The sequence below is a fragment of the Triticum dicoccoides genome, chromosome 3B (genome assembly GCF_002162155.2).
Source record: "Triticum dicoccoides isolate Atlit2015 ecotype Zavitan chromosome 3B, WEW_v2.0, whole genome shotgun sequence".
Taxonomy (NCBI): Eukaryota; Viridiplantae; Streptophyta; class Magnoliopsida; order Poales; family Poaceae; genus Triticum; species Triticum dicoccoides.
The window spans coordinates 613176449-613192859 of NC_041385.1; positions in this window are offsets into that span (position 1 = coordinate 613176449).

Here is a 16411-nt window from a genome sequence, read left to right on the forward strand (position 1 = left end):
ATGAAAATCCTACCGAGTGGTGAGTCTACCTCTCACTCGGAGGCTTAACTGTAGTCCAGTACTTGCCTAAGTGATGAAAATCCTACCGAGTGGTGAGTCTACCTCTCCCTCGGAGGCTTAGCTGCAGTCCAGTACTCGCCTAATTGATGAAAATCCTACCGAGTGGTGAGTCTACCTCTCCCTCGGAGGCTTAGCTGTAGTCCAGTACTCGCCTAAGTGATGAAAATCCTACCGAGTGGTGAGTCTACCTCTCACTTGGAGGCTTAGCTGCAGTCCAGTACTCGCCTAAGTAACAAAAAGTCCTCCCAAACGGTATGGGTCGATCTCGACCCTTTATCCCCTCGGGGGTTGCACCGTCAAGAAGAAGGACGAGATTGTGGTGAGCAGCACTCGCCTAAGTTGGAAAAATCCTACTAAGCAGTGAGGAATCGTCTCACTCGGGGACTTAGCCGCGGTCTAGTGCTTGCCTAAGTTTGAGAAATCCTACCGAGTGGTGAGAAATCCTCCCACTCGGAGGCTTAGCTGCAGTCTAGTACTCGCCTAAGTTCGAGAAATCCTACCGAGTGGTGAGCAATCCTCCCACTCAGGGGCTTAGCTACAGTCCCGGACTCACCCAAGTTTGAAAAATCCTACCGAGTGGTGAGCAATCCTCCCACTCGGGGGCTCAGCTGCAGTCCAGTACTTGCCTAAGTTTGAAAAATCCTATCGAGTGGTGAGCATCCCTCCCACTCGGGGGCTTAGCTGCAGTCCAGTACTCGCCTAAGTTTGAAAAATCCTACCGAGTGGTGAGTAGTCCTCCCAGTCGGGGGCTTAGCTGCAGTCCAGTACTCGCCTAAGTTTGAAAAATCCTACCGAGTGGTGAGCAGTCCTCCCACTCGGGGGCTTAGCTGCAGTCCAGTACTCGCCTAAGTTTGAAAAATCCTACCGAGTGGTGAGCATCCCTCCCACTCAAGGGCTTAGCTGCAGTCCAGCGCTCGCCTAAGTTTGAGGAATCCTACCGAGTGGTGAGCAACCCTCCCACTCGGGGGGCTTAGCTGCAGTCCAGAGCTCGCCTGAGTCCTAAAAACCCTACCGAGTGATGAGCGGGGTTGCAGGTCGACCATGGCGCCAACCCCCCCCCTCCCCAGGGGATGCACTGTCAAGAAGAAGGACGAGATTATGTGCACCCATCCAACGGTTGGCCCCTTGCAGATGACAGGAACATCGATACCATTGCTAAGTACCTTGCTGATGAGCTGACAAAGCTACCCAAGGCTCGTCCAACTGTTCGACTGCTGATCCCTCTCCAGCACCTGCGTCAAAGAAAGAGGGACCGATCCAAGAAAAGAACAGATTTCACTCGAAGATCAACCAACATATTCAAAGATAAATCCAGATGTTCCTAATCGCGGATTAAAAGTGCTCGAGCGTCAGGCCCGAAGCAGTTTTAACGATTACAGAATCACTCGGCATTCCGAGGCAAATAAAAGTGAGGCATAATGTTTTTTCCGTCACTTGACGGGAGAAGGGCTAGATGGATCGCAGAAGCTGTCTAGATGAATGCTGTCAGCAATACGGGTAGCTGCCTCAACGAAGGTGTCCATGAAGTCCTGGAAAGAGTGCTTCTTCGTATTCGCCACCTTGAGGGCCGCCAGCTTCTCTTATTTAGCTTCCTTGCAGTGCAGGCGCACCAGTGACAAGGTGACATTAGCACCGCAGCGGGCAGAAGACTTCTTCCACTCTTTCACTCGGTCAGGGATTTGGTTGATTCGAGTCATCAGCAACTCGAGACTTTGAGGAAGTTCTGCCTGAGACAAGAGTTCGGCGTCCACTCGGGCCATCGCAGCCTTCAGCCGAGCCAGATAGTCGACTGCGCCGTCCAAGCGTGATTACAATCGAAGCAAGTTCATCACAACTTCATCTTTCACGGGACAGTTAATGGGGTCGAGACATGTCTCGACCCGTCCAGTGTCAGCTTCAAAGTCCTGACAGAGTTCTATTCCATTACAAAAAACAATGAGTCGGCAGTATCACAAATTTCAGTCGACGATAGTTATCTAACTGAACAGTCATACCTTCAAGCTTCAAGACAAGCTTCGCCGCAAGTTGTTCCAAATGGGTCTCTAGCTTGCCCGTCTTGGCTCTGAGACCGTCGACTTTAGTGTTCAGGCTCTCCTTGTCCTTCCGCAGTTGCTCGACTTCCCGATTGGCGTTCGAGACAGCCATCTTCAACTTCGCATTCTCATCCTCCAGCTTGCCGACTGAAGCCAGCTTCTGGTCCGCAAACGTCATCTTCTCATGAGCTTGTTTTTGAGTAGCAGCAAGGTCCTGGTCCTTCTTCTCCAACACCTCCTTCATTCTCTCTAAAGAAACAACATTCTTCAGATGAGCATGAAGTTGGCGGTTTTCACTATGCACATCTGCTTACGTGAAGTCACTCGGTTCAAAGAGAGTAAATAAAAAGCAGTGGAAAGTGTGAACTACTAAGCAGACGAAATGGTCGAAGGGTTACCTCCCATGATGGCCGTCTCTTCTTGAGCAGTCCTGAGATTCTTCTTGGCAAGTTCAAGGTCAAGTTCAACGTTGTGCTTCTTCTTTAACTCGGAAAGACGAGCTCCAAGATCACAAGACCTCTGCAGTCAGCAATAGTGATATGTCAGTCGACAGAAATAAAGGGCATCGGCGGAGAAAATTTACTCTAAGACTAGTGTCGTATCAAATATTCAACAAGTAGTCTCGGGGACTACACCTAGTGGGTGCACTTAGCGTGCCCCCACTAGTTCAGATCAATACTCAACAGGGTCTGCCCAGCGTGAGTTCAAAAAAAGGGATACATTCTAAGACCTCAGTCGACTGCCAGCAGTCGACCGTGGTCTTGGGGACTACACCCAGTGGGTGCACTCCAAGTGCCCCCACTAGTTCAGAAAGTCTACTAAGATTCAACTCAAGTCGAGTGGCATGGAAAATCTTCCAGGATCTACGCAACAAAACACCCCAGTGGGTGATCAGATATAAGAGAACATTCGAAAAGTCAGTCGGAGTCTTGCTGACCTGAACATTGGCCTGAAGGGCAGTACTAGTGTTGTAGACCAGCTGGCTAGCCTCGTGCACCACCTTCACCTGTTCCATGACAAGGTTCACCTGGCGAAGAGCTTCCCTAGCTGCTCTCGGCGAGTCATCTGGAGTTTGATACGCAGCAAAAAGTGATGGTTGTAGAGCAGCTTGAGCAATCACTGAATTAGAGGCGTGAAGTTGCACTAGAGCCCGCCGGACGATCAGTCGTCAGCGGGCTGGCGAACATGACGCTGGTCCGAACAGGCTCTCCGGAGCGTTCGACCACCGCCTCGAGTGCCGGTGTCGACTGAGGGACCTAAACTTCAAGCCTCCGCCTGCCAGAGCTTCCACTCCTCTTCCTCCTCTCCTATAGAAGTGCCTCTTCTTCGTCGTCACGGAGCACAACAACTTCTTGCAGAACTACAGAAAGAGAGAAATGTCAGAAACTCTGCCGATTGACGATCTACTCAACTCAACGAGGCTTGGTCGATCAGACTTACCGACTCGTGAGGTGGCCTCTTCATCTCCTGGCGCCTTGTCAATGTCCATGTCAGTGGCAGCGGAGGTGGGACTGGAAAGACACATGAATTGGTTGGTCAGAACAAGAAAATCTTCAGTCAACCTACGAAGACACAAACGAGATACTCACCCCGAAGCAACAGGGACGTCCATCTTGATCCGTGGCAATGTCTTCCGAGCCTTGGGAGGAGTGACTTTAGGCTACTTGGCCACCTTCTCTATTGGCTTCGAGTCGACGTCCGAGTGCGCTTCTGAGTAGTGGCGCTCGGAGCCATGCTTTTCCCATGCCCGCCAGACGGATCATGCTGCTGTTTGGATCGACATTTAGAACGCGGCGACGAGTCGACCTCTTCCTCCTCGTCTGACTCCTCGCTCTCCTCCTCCTCTTCTTCTCCCGGAGAATCCCACTCGCCACTCTCCTCCGTAGTGTCCTCCCCTCCTGGTCCTGCACCAAAGCCTGTTCATCGTTGGGCATTGAATGCATCTCAGTGAATACCTGCAGAACAAATTGGTCGAGTCAAGGTCAGTCAACATCAAGTACAGTCGGAATGTGAGTGGGAAGCAGTCAGATTGTAAAAGTATACCTAGTCAGGCGGGTTTCCGTCGCTGAAGGGGACGAGTCGCCTGGACCCTCTGGGGTTGTCCTGGTTGCCTATGATGATCCTCAGCCACAAAGCTACAGTTTCAGATGGAACTTCTTCTGGATGGACCCGAGCGGTATCGTCCGGTCTGGAATACAGCCACATCGGGTGATCGCGGGCCTGGAGAGGCTGGATGCATCGACTGGGGAACACTTCCAGCAAGTCCAGGCCAGTAACACCATCATTGATGAGCTAGACCACTCTATCCACCAACATCCTTGTCTCCATGGTCTCAGCAGCGGTTACTTTCAGTGGGGCAGGGGTTTGAACATGGTCAAAAGAGAAGTGGGGAAGTCCAGTCGACTGACTTGGAGCTGTGATGTCCTGGCAGTAGAACCAGGTCGACTGCCAGCCTCTAATGGAGTCAGGGAGAGTCATGGTGGGAAAGGCACTCCTATTCCTCTTTTGGATACCTAAACCCCCACACATCTGGATGATGTGGGTTTTCGAGTCACTCGACTTCGCCTTTTTTACCGACTAGGAACGAGTGGTGAAGATATGTTTGAATAGACCCCAGTGCGGTCGACACCCTAAGAAGTTCTTGCACATCGATACAAACGCAGCTAGGTACGTGATGGTGTTGGGAGAAAAATGGTGGAGCTGAGAACCAAAAAAGTTCAAGAACCCCCAGAAGAAAGGATGTGAAGGAAGAGAAAAACCGCGATCGATGTGGGTGGCGAGAAGAACGCACTCACCTGGTCCAGGCTGGGGACTCATCTCCCCCTCCGGCAGCCTTGCCACTCCCTTGCCGATTAGCCCAGACTCCGCCAGCTCGTCTAGATCCTCCTTCCGAATCGAAGACCGGATCCAATCGCCCTGGATCCAGCCCGGCGGCAGCCCCACGGGCGATGATGACCCGCGTTGCTGCTTCTTGCCCTTTGCCACCCCCTTCGTCTTCTTCACGCGTTCTAGCGCCGCCGTCTTGTCCTTCACCATGGCGACGGAGCGGCGGCGTCGGAACAGAGGAGCAAAGTGCGACGGAGGAGTGGAGAAGGAAGAAGGAGGAAAGGGTGTGCACAGTGCAGACGCCTCGGTCCCGTCACCTTATAAAGGGTCGCTTCCGAGTGGTTGATGTGTTGGACCAGGCGATCCTGTCAAATCCCACAACAGTCGCACGCAGTGTACGTGGCGAAAAAGGCGGCGCAGAAATCGAGGCATCACTGTTTATTCGCTCCGCCCGCTTCGGCACTTCCCGCCTCGCGCGCTTCCCTGATATTTCGTATCCCGTGAAATCCAGGATACACTGCAGACGATCATGCCCAAGATTCCACTCCCCGACACAGCACTCGACGCATGAGGTCACCAGTTCACTCGACAGCTCATTGAATGGATCAAGGCGACTGAGTTGACACCGAAGTACCAACGCAGGCGTTCAGACTTGCAGAAAACACTCATGAAGACGTGAAGCTCAGAGCAGGTTCAACTTCGACCTACTTTCCACTCACACTTAATCCATTCGGGGGCTACTGATGAGGATACAAACCTGGGGTAGGGTCATAGGCCTGACCTATACGCCCTACCCAGGGTCACTACCCTGGAAGATAAAAGGACCAAGAGACAACAGGGGAGCCCCGGTTGTACACGTCGAGTGCAATCCACTCGACGGCCACATCACTCGGAGGTCTTCCTCCCTACCATCACTCGACCATATGGAGAGTCACTCAACCATGTCGAAGGCCAGGAGCCACTCAACGCTGTAATGGTAAGGGATTCACTCCGTAGTCTTTAAGATCATTAATAGCACTTAAGGCCGATGTTACCAATAACGCCCATACTTTATGTACATTAAGTCCCTAGTAATGGGGGTGGGCGAGGGTCCTGGTGCACTCTATATAAGCCACCCTCCTCCTCTGGCACAAGGGTTCGCACCCCCTGTAATACAACACACATAATCCAATCGACCGCCTCCGGGCACCAAGACGTAGGGCTGTTACTTCCACCAAGAAGGGCTTGAACTCGTAAACCTCGTGTGTACACCTTCATCATAGCAAAGATCTTGCCTCTCCATACCTACCCCCCTTTCTACTGTCAGTCTTAGGACCACCACAGGCGGCGGCCTGGCCAAAGGGATACAAACATCAAGCCTTGGCGACGGAAGCGGGAAGCAAAAACAGAAGTCGAGCACTTACTGGTCGGTAGTCGCGGGCTCAAGCGACCTCCGGCCAAACTTGAAGCCTGAAAGCCTCCTGCGGGGATCTGCCACGGGAGGTACAGAAGTGGAAGGCACACCAGAGGCACTGGAGCTGGCTTCAGGCGGCCCCTGGGCTGGAGCAGACCCTCGGGGGATCAGCCCCGTCCTGTCTTTCCTTGGGACCAAAGGCGGGTCCTCTCCGCCTCGCGTGGCGTCGGCCTTGTCGTCGTCCGGCATGGAGCGGAGGGTGCTGGACCTGCGCCAAGGAGAGGACTCTCCCGTCCCCTCGATGGTCGCTTAGGAGTCGGGCTCTTCCTCCTCCTCCTCGTCTTCCTCCTCCCCCCTGCCAGAGTCGTCGGAGGACAAGTCCACCGTTGCCATCGCCGCCAGATCCTCGGGAGCTTCCGCCGGCACCAATCCGTCCCTGTTGAAGGTGGGCATGGCGCTCACTACCAGCTCCCAGTCATCACAAAGGAACAGGGGGACAGGAGCGCCCTCCGGACTCGCCACATCTTCCCCAACTAGGGAACGGAGGGTCGCGGCCTGGTCCTCATCGGCCAGGGCCTCGGAGCTCAGGCGGAGGATGGCGTCCACGTCCCCAAGCCTCCACAATGGGCGCGAGTGCGCCTGAAGTGGCGCCACCCAGTGCACCAAGAACTCCCTCAGGAGCATGGCCCCGGTCAGCTTCGCCGCCCTCAAGTTCCCCGGCCTCAGGTCCGCATTCATCTTCTTCAGCACCATCTTTGCCCGACGGTCGTCAAGCTCCGCGCGAGACCATGCATCAACGGCCTTGGGCTGCCCCATAGGCAGTGCTAGTCGGGGGTGGGTGCGCCTGACTTCCACCATGACCCAGTTGCTCTGGAAGCCGTCGATCCTCTTCCCCGTCTTTGATATGGCGTTGGATTTGGAGTATGCAACGAAGCCCGCACACGCAGAGATGTGGGCACCGGAAACTCAGAGGGAGAAGAAATGGTGCAGTAGGGCCACCGAGGGCATCACCCCAATGTGAGCCTCACAATAGTAGGCGAAAATCGCCAGGAGAAGGACAGAGTTGGGGTGGAGATGCAGGGCGTGCAAGTTGTATTGGTGAAGAACGGGAAGGAAGAACTCGGAGAAGGGAGGCACCAGACGAGCGATGATGGCGCTCATGAAGAACGGGTAGAAGGTGCTCCCCTTGCCTTCCGGCTGGGCGGAGCCGGGCTTGAGCACAGTAGCCCCCTCGGTGCCCTGCGCCACCGTCATCAAGCGCGCGAGGACGAGATTCTTCTCCGACATATTTGGGGGATCCAGAGCCGGCGAGTACCAGGCCGGTGGGGCCCCGGCCCGGGTCTTGCGAGGTGCCATTGCTCGCCAGAGGTGGGAGATTAAGGCAGATCTGGAGGATTTTAGAAGCGAGGAGGAGAAGAGCGAGAAAGGGGATCTGGTGTAAGACGGGTGAGAGCAAAGAAGGTAAGCCTGACCCAGGCCAGCCCTTTTGTCAGTTGAGCAGTTGCCGAGGCGTCGTGGGGAAGCGGAGATGCCCACGTCCAATCAACCGCCATGCGGTACCCAAGGCCACAGGCTGTTGGGGCCCACAGCGCTTCGCACTTGCCCCTTTGCTTCTCTGCTAAGCCAAGTCCGAGTGTGCCTTGGGCCCGGGGGCTACTGTCGGCGTTCTGGTAACGGGGGTCCCCGGACTTGCCTGCCTGCGGCCTGCGGCGTGGCTCGAGTAGTGGCCCAGTGCGGCCCATCTTCATCAACTCAAGCTCAAGACCCTCGCGAGGGGCCAAGCCTTGCAGGGCGGACAAGAGGAAGCTTCCTCAGGAGTGGCCTCACCAGGCAGGCTCGCGAGGAGGCGGAGAGATCAAGGCAGGGGTACCTCATGAGGTGCTCGTGACGCAAGCCATGACGATCGAGGCCAGGCGGGCGCTATGCGGGCACCGGTCTGCGCAGTGTCCTTGTTTTCTCTTTGGTGCAAAGGGAGCAAGCATAGGCCAAGGCATCAGGCAAAGCCTATCGTTTCGGTGCAACAAGACCAAGACCAGCAGAGCGGCGGGATGGAGGTCACCATGGAGCCCAAGACGGCGTCATCGTCAGAGTCTTTGGCAGTCGAAGACCAACTTTAGTCAGGATAAGTGTACTAGATGTTCCCCTTCAAAATGGCGTTGTTGGCGCCCTTCCCACTCAATATTTGGGAAGAGGGCCAGGGCCTCTACATATAGGGCTAGCCACCACATATCTGAAAAATCTCAAATCGAATCCTTCCCAAGCAGAGCCACACCACACATCCACAAGAACACCCCTCGCGAGGCAGTTCTTCCTTTGTACTTTTCATCATCAGCCCCTGAGGCAATCCACACACCACACACTGGAGTTGGGTATTACACCACAATGGTGGCCTGAACCAGTATAAACTCCGTGTCCCTTGTGTTTTTCATCTTGCTAGTCTAGATTCTTAGCCAAGCGTTGGGATGTGGGTTGGTAGAGGAGAGATCTTCACGCGCACCCCAGAATTTGAACCTTAAGGGTCTGCCGGGACCCAACATCTGACAGGGAATGTTAGGATAAACTCGAGTCGGTGCCGGCCATGGTGAAGTAGTGGCCGGTGATGAACTCGAACCGGTGCCGGCCACCATCATCTTCGGCATCAGCCAATGATATCAGTTGGGCAGTGGGGGAAGCGAGCCATCGTCTGCGTTGAAGCATATACCTCCGGGGCTCCCGGCAGTCCGGTGATCATGCTGCCGGACATGAGGAACACAAATCGATCGGCGGACGACCCTTTAGGCCAGGTATTATATACCTGTGATGTCCAGAACTAGAACCGCATAGTTCATTTGAATGTAATGAAATCCGTCATGTTTGTATGAAAATCCGGTATTTTACATGATTTTCGTCATTGTTTATATGAAATATCAGTTGGTCTACGTGTTTGCATGAATTTCGTCCGGTTGGCTGAGTTGTTGTCATAATGTGTGCGGCTACAGTTGGATGGCATAATTTGCGGGTCGCCGGTCGGTCTGCGGGCGGCTCGGGCGGCGTGGTGGGACAAAAAAAACATAGCTCATGCGAGCTCATCTCCAACATGCGCGCGGGAGGATGCATGAGCACCCGAGCCATTCCTCGTTCATCGGTGGCAAAGGCACCAGTGGACAAAAGGGTCGCCAATATTTTGGCTACCCCGGGCAAGATCCAAACAGCCCCTCCCAACAGATTCAAATCCCTCGTTCTCCGTGGAATTTTTCCAAGTGTTGTTTTCATGGACTAGCAAGATGCCCGTGCATTGCACGGAACATCAAGATGCATTTTTTACAAATGCCCGCATGCATGCAAGGGATAATTAATGTCCTCCTTTGCTAGTACCACGAGGCAAACACCATTAATGTTGCATCGATTAGTGTTAGTGGCCTTGTATATTTGCAAATTGTAATTTTGATAGTGGCCTCTTGTATATAAAAATGGAGGGAGAAAGATGAGAGATAAGGTGATGAGGAGTGGGGCGTGGTGGTGACTGGTGGTCGGACTGGGCGGAGGCATGGGGATGGACGGCACATTATGTCTAGGTTTGTATCTCTCTCACACACACCCACGTAGGTGGGGGACGTGCACAAAGACAAGAGGTGCACGCACGGCACACATACTCCCGTCTCTTTCCCAACCACACCCGCGCGGGTAAACGGTGGAGCTCATTTCTGTACGAAAAGGCAGCCCACGTGGTAATTTGACACATGTACTGGTTGTCCACTTGGTGGAGGGAGGGTCATCTACCACGGGTGAACAAACAAATTGTGACTTGACGTGTTATGTTAAAAAAGAGGCAAACCATGTGGGGCCTACCTTAGAGGCAAGGCTCTATACACTGGAGTACTTTTCATGTGTCACGTCAACTCGCAGAACGAGGAGAAGCTTGCTTAGTATGCCGTCTCCCCCGCCCACGGGCGCGGTGGCTCGCAGGATGAGGTGAAGCTTGCTTACGAGTAGTAGTAGTAGTGTAGTAGTAGTAGTAGTAGTAGTAGTAGTAGTAGTAGTAGTAGTAGTAGTAGTAGTAGTAGTAGTAGTAGTAGTAGTAGTAGTAGTAGTAGTAGTAGTAGTAGTAGTAGTAGTAGTAGTAGTGGTAGTAGTAGTAGTGTACGCCTTAAGCCCGCTCCCTCGCCCACGCGCGCGGTGGCTCGCAGGACAGGGAGAAAATTTTACTACTCCCTTCGTTTACACCTCGTCCCTGCTACGTCCCTTGGTTAGAGAGATTATCATATTGTTTGGAATATATATGCCCTTTAGTACTCCCTCCATTTACTTATACAAGGCCACTATAAAAAAATACATTTTGCATCTATACAAGGCCACAAATAGTAATCGAGACAAAAGTTACTACTCCCTCCTTTCCAGTTTATGGCTCAATTTCAAAATCTCTCCAACCAAGGTAGACGGTGAGTAGTCAAATTAATTTCGTAGTTTGCACAAGTAATTAGTACACTCGTTTTTCTCAAGAAGTTATGTTTACCGAGGCATTAATTAGAATGAATGCATGAATGACCACTAATAAGCTACTCATAGTGGGGAGTATCATATACTAGTATCATGCATATGATATTAGTATATGATACTACCTCCATAGTGCATAGTAACATAAAGTAGTATCATAGATGACCATATTTATTGCCATGCATGACACAAAGTAGCATAGCATTTAACATGATACGGTATCTACCTATGTTACTCTAACCCTCTCTCTCTTCTTTAATTGCGTGCCACATAAGCATGTTTGCTAGTCCCAAGTGCATGTTACCGGTTATGTTACCCCCACTATGGCCTGTCTAAATTTCCATGAACTTCTACATGCATTGGTGAGTTTCCTCTTGACACTGCTTGCATCGGGTGATCTAACGCACCTCGAAATCCAACATGTAATGGTACTACTACTAGTAGTAGAATTGAGCCTTACAAACGGAAAAACGAATTTTTTTTAGATGAGCCCTATAAACCCTAGTGGGTATGTACTTCGTAAAAACAGATTTTTCCAAAACTAAGTCACTCCCTTTCATGAATTCTGTAGTATACTCCTCTGTCGATGCTCCCTTTCATGAATTATGTACTTCCTGTCGCTGACATGTGGGACATATAGCAATCGGGTCGATGTGTCAAGCACCAAATAATAGTGCAGAACAGAAGGGGGGACGCACCCCACTCATACCGGCCCAGTAGTAATAATGAGCAATGAGACGTCAAATCACAATGCCGCACCTTCCCAGATGGACGAAGCAACCATTATTTCACACTTTGGTTCGCCATCATCTCAAACTATGTAGTATTGCTTCTGCCTCAAGAGGGACATGCGCATCACCTTGGTACATCATGACACGTGGGACCGCATGACAGGCCATGCTCCCCCGCCGATTGCTCGGTAAACTCACCTCATTTTTACCATACTTCCTCCGTATCGGTTTACATGGCATGCACGTCGTTCTAGGTTGATAATTTAATTGGCTATATATGTGATGAATAGTACTCTAGCCTTTTAAAAAATGTATACTTTTGTACAGTAGTAGTATCGATGGATTGCGCCATGGAGCAAAAATTATGCATATAGTACTATTAAAAAAGCTAGTACGTGCTTAATTGGGGTGCTAAATTCTATTAAAGAAATACTAGTAGTATGTACATACTAAGGAGTTAAAGTAACGAGAAGAAACATAACATAGTTCTGCTGGGGCTCAGCACGACACACCCCTCAAATTAAACTGAACACGCCTGAAATTAAACTATGCAACTAATCCGGTAGACACTACATTAGAACCACCATGAGCAACGATACTGACACCTTACTCACTCGGAGTCCTCGTCCACGTCCTCGACTTTGTCCTTGTCCCTCTTCCTCTTGGCCGATACTTCTTTGCTTGAACTGCACACTTGGCTCTTGCTCTTCATCCAACCCTTATAGATATTGAAACAAAGGTAGCCATCCATTGCAGCATAGTGGATGTGGTCTATATCTAGTACATTCCGCTACCATGCATGACGATGAAACGTGTAATGAGGTTTCTCCAGTTTACCGTACGAAGGATGACCCATGGCTCCTGCCAGGGTCAGAATTGAAGGCTGGCCACCGGAGGGCAGTAGCAGATTCTTCTGGAGGTCGAAGGGGTTGCCTACAATGAGGCCTATTCGACCCAGGACTTCTTTGTCGTTCGTAAAGTCTACAGTAACGAATTTGACTAGGTTGCTCTCGAGGAAGTTCTTAAAATCCAGGCATTCAATGTTGGCATGGCATATGTGGTAGACCAAGCATAAGTCATACACGCAAACCTGGATCACGGTGGGCTTCTTCCTCTCTTCGTCCTTTAGATCCTTCTCTCATCCCAGGACTATGGTGTACTCAACATCTAGCCCAGCGACCCACTCATCATGTGAGTTTTCGAACATGCGTCTGAAGTGAGAAAGGCATCCTTTCACCGTCGCGGAAGAACGGGTGTAGATGACGTCGAACTCATCGTAGGTGATGGTTCTTGAAAGGGCTAGTTATCGACTAGAGGGGGGTGAATAGGCGATTTTTATGAAAGTCTTCAAAACATGGCAGTTTCGAAGACAAATAGTAGAAACAACACTATTCGTAAGCAGCGGAAGGCAGACTACACTAGACAAGCCATAGTCAAGTATTCAATGAAGTGAAAGCACGAAGACTATTAGCAGCTAGGTAGTAAAGATTAGGGTGGAAGATAGTATGAAGCCAATCAAGACAAGTAGTCACACAGTGAAGTCAAACAGATTATGCAAGCAGGCAATGACTTCGCGAAGACAAACTGTAAGCAAAGAGAAGAGAGAAATAGAACTAGTGACTTTAGAAGGATAAGAGTTTGTTCGACCAGTTCCAGTTGTTGTGACAACTGTACGTCTGGTTATGGAGGCTGAGATTGAACTCAGAAGACCCCGTCTTCACCTTATTCCCCTTGAGCTAAGGACTCTCAGTCCCCGCCCAATCACTCTGGTAATTCTTTCAAGGTAGACTCCCAAACTTTCACAGACTTCGTTCACCGGCAATCCACAATGACTCTTGGATGCTCAGAACGTGACGCCTAACCGACTGGAGGATTCACAGTACTCAAGTGAAATAAGTCTTCAGATCACGAGGACAGAAAGACTTAAGTGATGCCACACACACTCTTTGGGCTCTGGGTGGTTTGGGCTTTGTCCTCACAAGGATTCTCTCTCAAAAGCTCCGGAGGTGGGTTGCTCTCAAACGACAAAAGCCGTATCTAACTCTGAGCAGCCACCAATTTATGGCGTAGGGGATGGGCTATTTATAGCCACTGGGCAACCCGACCTGATTTTTCCGAAATGACCCTGGGTCACTAAGGAACTGACACGTGTTGCAACGGTCAGATTTCAAACACACGCGGCAGCTTGACTTGGGCTACAAGTAAAGCTGACTCATCTGACTCTGGTTAGGGTTTTCTCTCATTGTCTTTGCTCAAAGACATAGGATTTGGTTGAGCATCACTTCAGTCACTCTGACTTTGTTCACCTGGATCCCACTTAACAGTGTGGTGGTTCCTATGACTCAACAAAGAAGAAAAGAAACAATGAAACAACTAAGTCTTCGTGCTCCATAGTCTTCAGACATTGTCTTCTCATGTCATAGTCTTCAATGTGATTAGCTTCACAGACCACCATTGTCTTCAATGTCTTCACACATTTTTAGGGGTCATCTTCGGTAGGTAAACCGAATCAATGAGGTACTACTACCTGTGTTATCCTGCAATTCTCACAAACACATTAGTCCCTCAACCAGGTTTGTCGTCAATACTCCAAAACCAACTAGGGGTGGCACTAGATGCACTTACAATCTCCCCCTTTTTGGTGATTGATGACAAACTGGTTAAAGTTTTCAACGGGGATAAAAGTATGTGAAATTGTAAAGGATTAAGGCATTGTATTCATAAGTGGCGAAAGGCTCCCCCTGAAGATGTGCATATAAATATTTTGCATTGGATTCAAATGCACAAGGCAGGTTGTACTTGTGGAGATCCTTCTCACCATATGAAGACAATACATCATGCATGAAAAGATATACAAGAATAATGACATGCATAATGAAAGATGGATGTCTGCGAAATGACTTGATGCGGGATTTATCATCGCACATGCGGAATTTATCGTCGCATCACAGAATAGCAGTACAAAGTAGCAGACAACCATCGAGTTTAAATGTTACAACTCAAAGAACCAAATGTATCAAAACGAGAGTTGTAAACAATAGGCAAAAGTACAGTGACCACCCATATGGACCCGCTTGAAGACTATCAACCTATGCTTCTCCCCCTTTTGTCAGTAAGGACCAAAAAGGTTTGAAGACATGGTCGCTACTCGTTCCCATGAGGAGTAGGTGAAGCAGCAGGGTCGTCATTGAGGATAGGTGGTGCAGAAGAACTTGGTGCAGTGTCGATACACGCTGATGTTGGAGGTGGTGAAGTAGCATCATCGGCTTCATCAATGACTCTGGCATTTACCGTGCCTACGGACGAAGAGTACTCTGAATCTTCAAGAGACGAGGTTCAACGTAAAACAGCATTCCTGGGAGGAGTGGAGTCAAACTTCAATCTTTCGGTGAAGCCATCGTCTTGGAGATCAGCTTCAGCACTAAGCAATGTCAAACTCTTCCAAGTCCTCCGACAGGTTTCATGAGTGACAAAGGCATTCTTGGTGGCAAGATTGCGAATGCGATTGACATCCACCAAGAGGCTTTGCATTTGTCGTTTCAGCCAGAAATGATGCTTGTCTTGTTTCTGATGCAAGGCCACAAGAAGCTCTCGGCCATTGAGCACACGGGATCGCTTGCGAGTCCTTGGAGCAATGGTGCTTTCTGTGGCTTCAGTACGTGCACAGCGAGTGTTGCCAGGTAGTGGATAGACACGAGAAGCAGCCTGTACACCTTCAACATCCTGAGAGAAACTCTGATGATCGACATTGTGAATATATATAGCCTCCTTGGCAGGCTCTTGGTAGATGGCTTCGACTGACATATCAACCTCTGGCGGGAATATAAGATGGTTGCATGCAGAGGGCTGATAGTCAACAGCAGAGTGAAGCTTGATCAGACACATAATCCAAGGAGCATAAAATTTTAGACCAAAGATGTCAGAGCTAGATGCAGCAAACTAGCGAATGAAGAAATCCTGAGCATTGAAACTTTTGCCATTGAGAATGTGGAAGACCAATGTCTTCATGGCACCTTCAAGCCTAGCTGAAGAGGAATGCCCTTTGATGGGCCATAGAGTTCGCCTAATGATGTGATAGATGGTGCGGGGCAGATACTCTAGGTCTTCAACGAAGAATTCCTTGGGATATTCGGCATCCTGAGGTAGTGGCTTCATCATGCTCATCATTTGACTCATGTTGGGCTCTGGCTTCTGAAAGATGCTCTCCAATGCGTCACGGTGAAGCTGACAACCAGGTTCATAGAGTTCACCTGGAGTGGACAGGCCGGTAAGCTCAATGAGGTCAAAGGCTTTGGCTTCATGATGGACATTGCCTATCATTCACTCAAGGACCCATGTCTTCGGATCCCAGTTGTAGCTGCGAATATGGAGAGTGGCATAAAACTGGAGCAGAAGCTCTTTGTTCCAATGCTCCTTATCAGTGACAAACTACAGTAGGCCTGCATCTTGAAAACAGTCAAGTGCTTCTTCTAGGCATGGCAGGCCAGCAATAGCTTCGGAATCCAGACGCATATGAGGAAATATGCGCCCTTAGTTGTACAGAATGCAAGAGTAATAGCTGTGTTGCTGATAACTCCAGAACCTATCAGATGATATTCTTGGCTTGGAGTATGGGTTCTTGGCACTGTTAAAGAAGTTGTTGTGTGCAATGAAGCCATTTACATTGAATGATCCTAGTGCAGATGCAGTACCTGGAAACCTTGGCAACCTGGGATTTGGCTTCTGAACCTGAGGCATGTGCTCCACATGATAATCAAACTGGGGACCGAGAGCAGGCGAAGGAATTAGAATGGGCCATCTGACAGGAACAAGTTCGCCTTGATAGAATGCATGCTCAATAGTGTGTGGCCTTGGTGGCGGTACAGGAGCATAGGCATTAGCAGAGGCATCAGGCT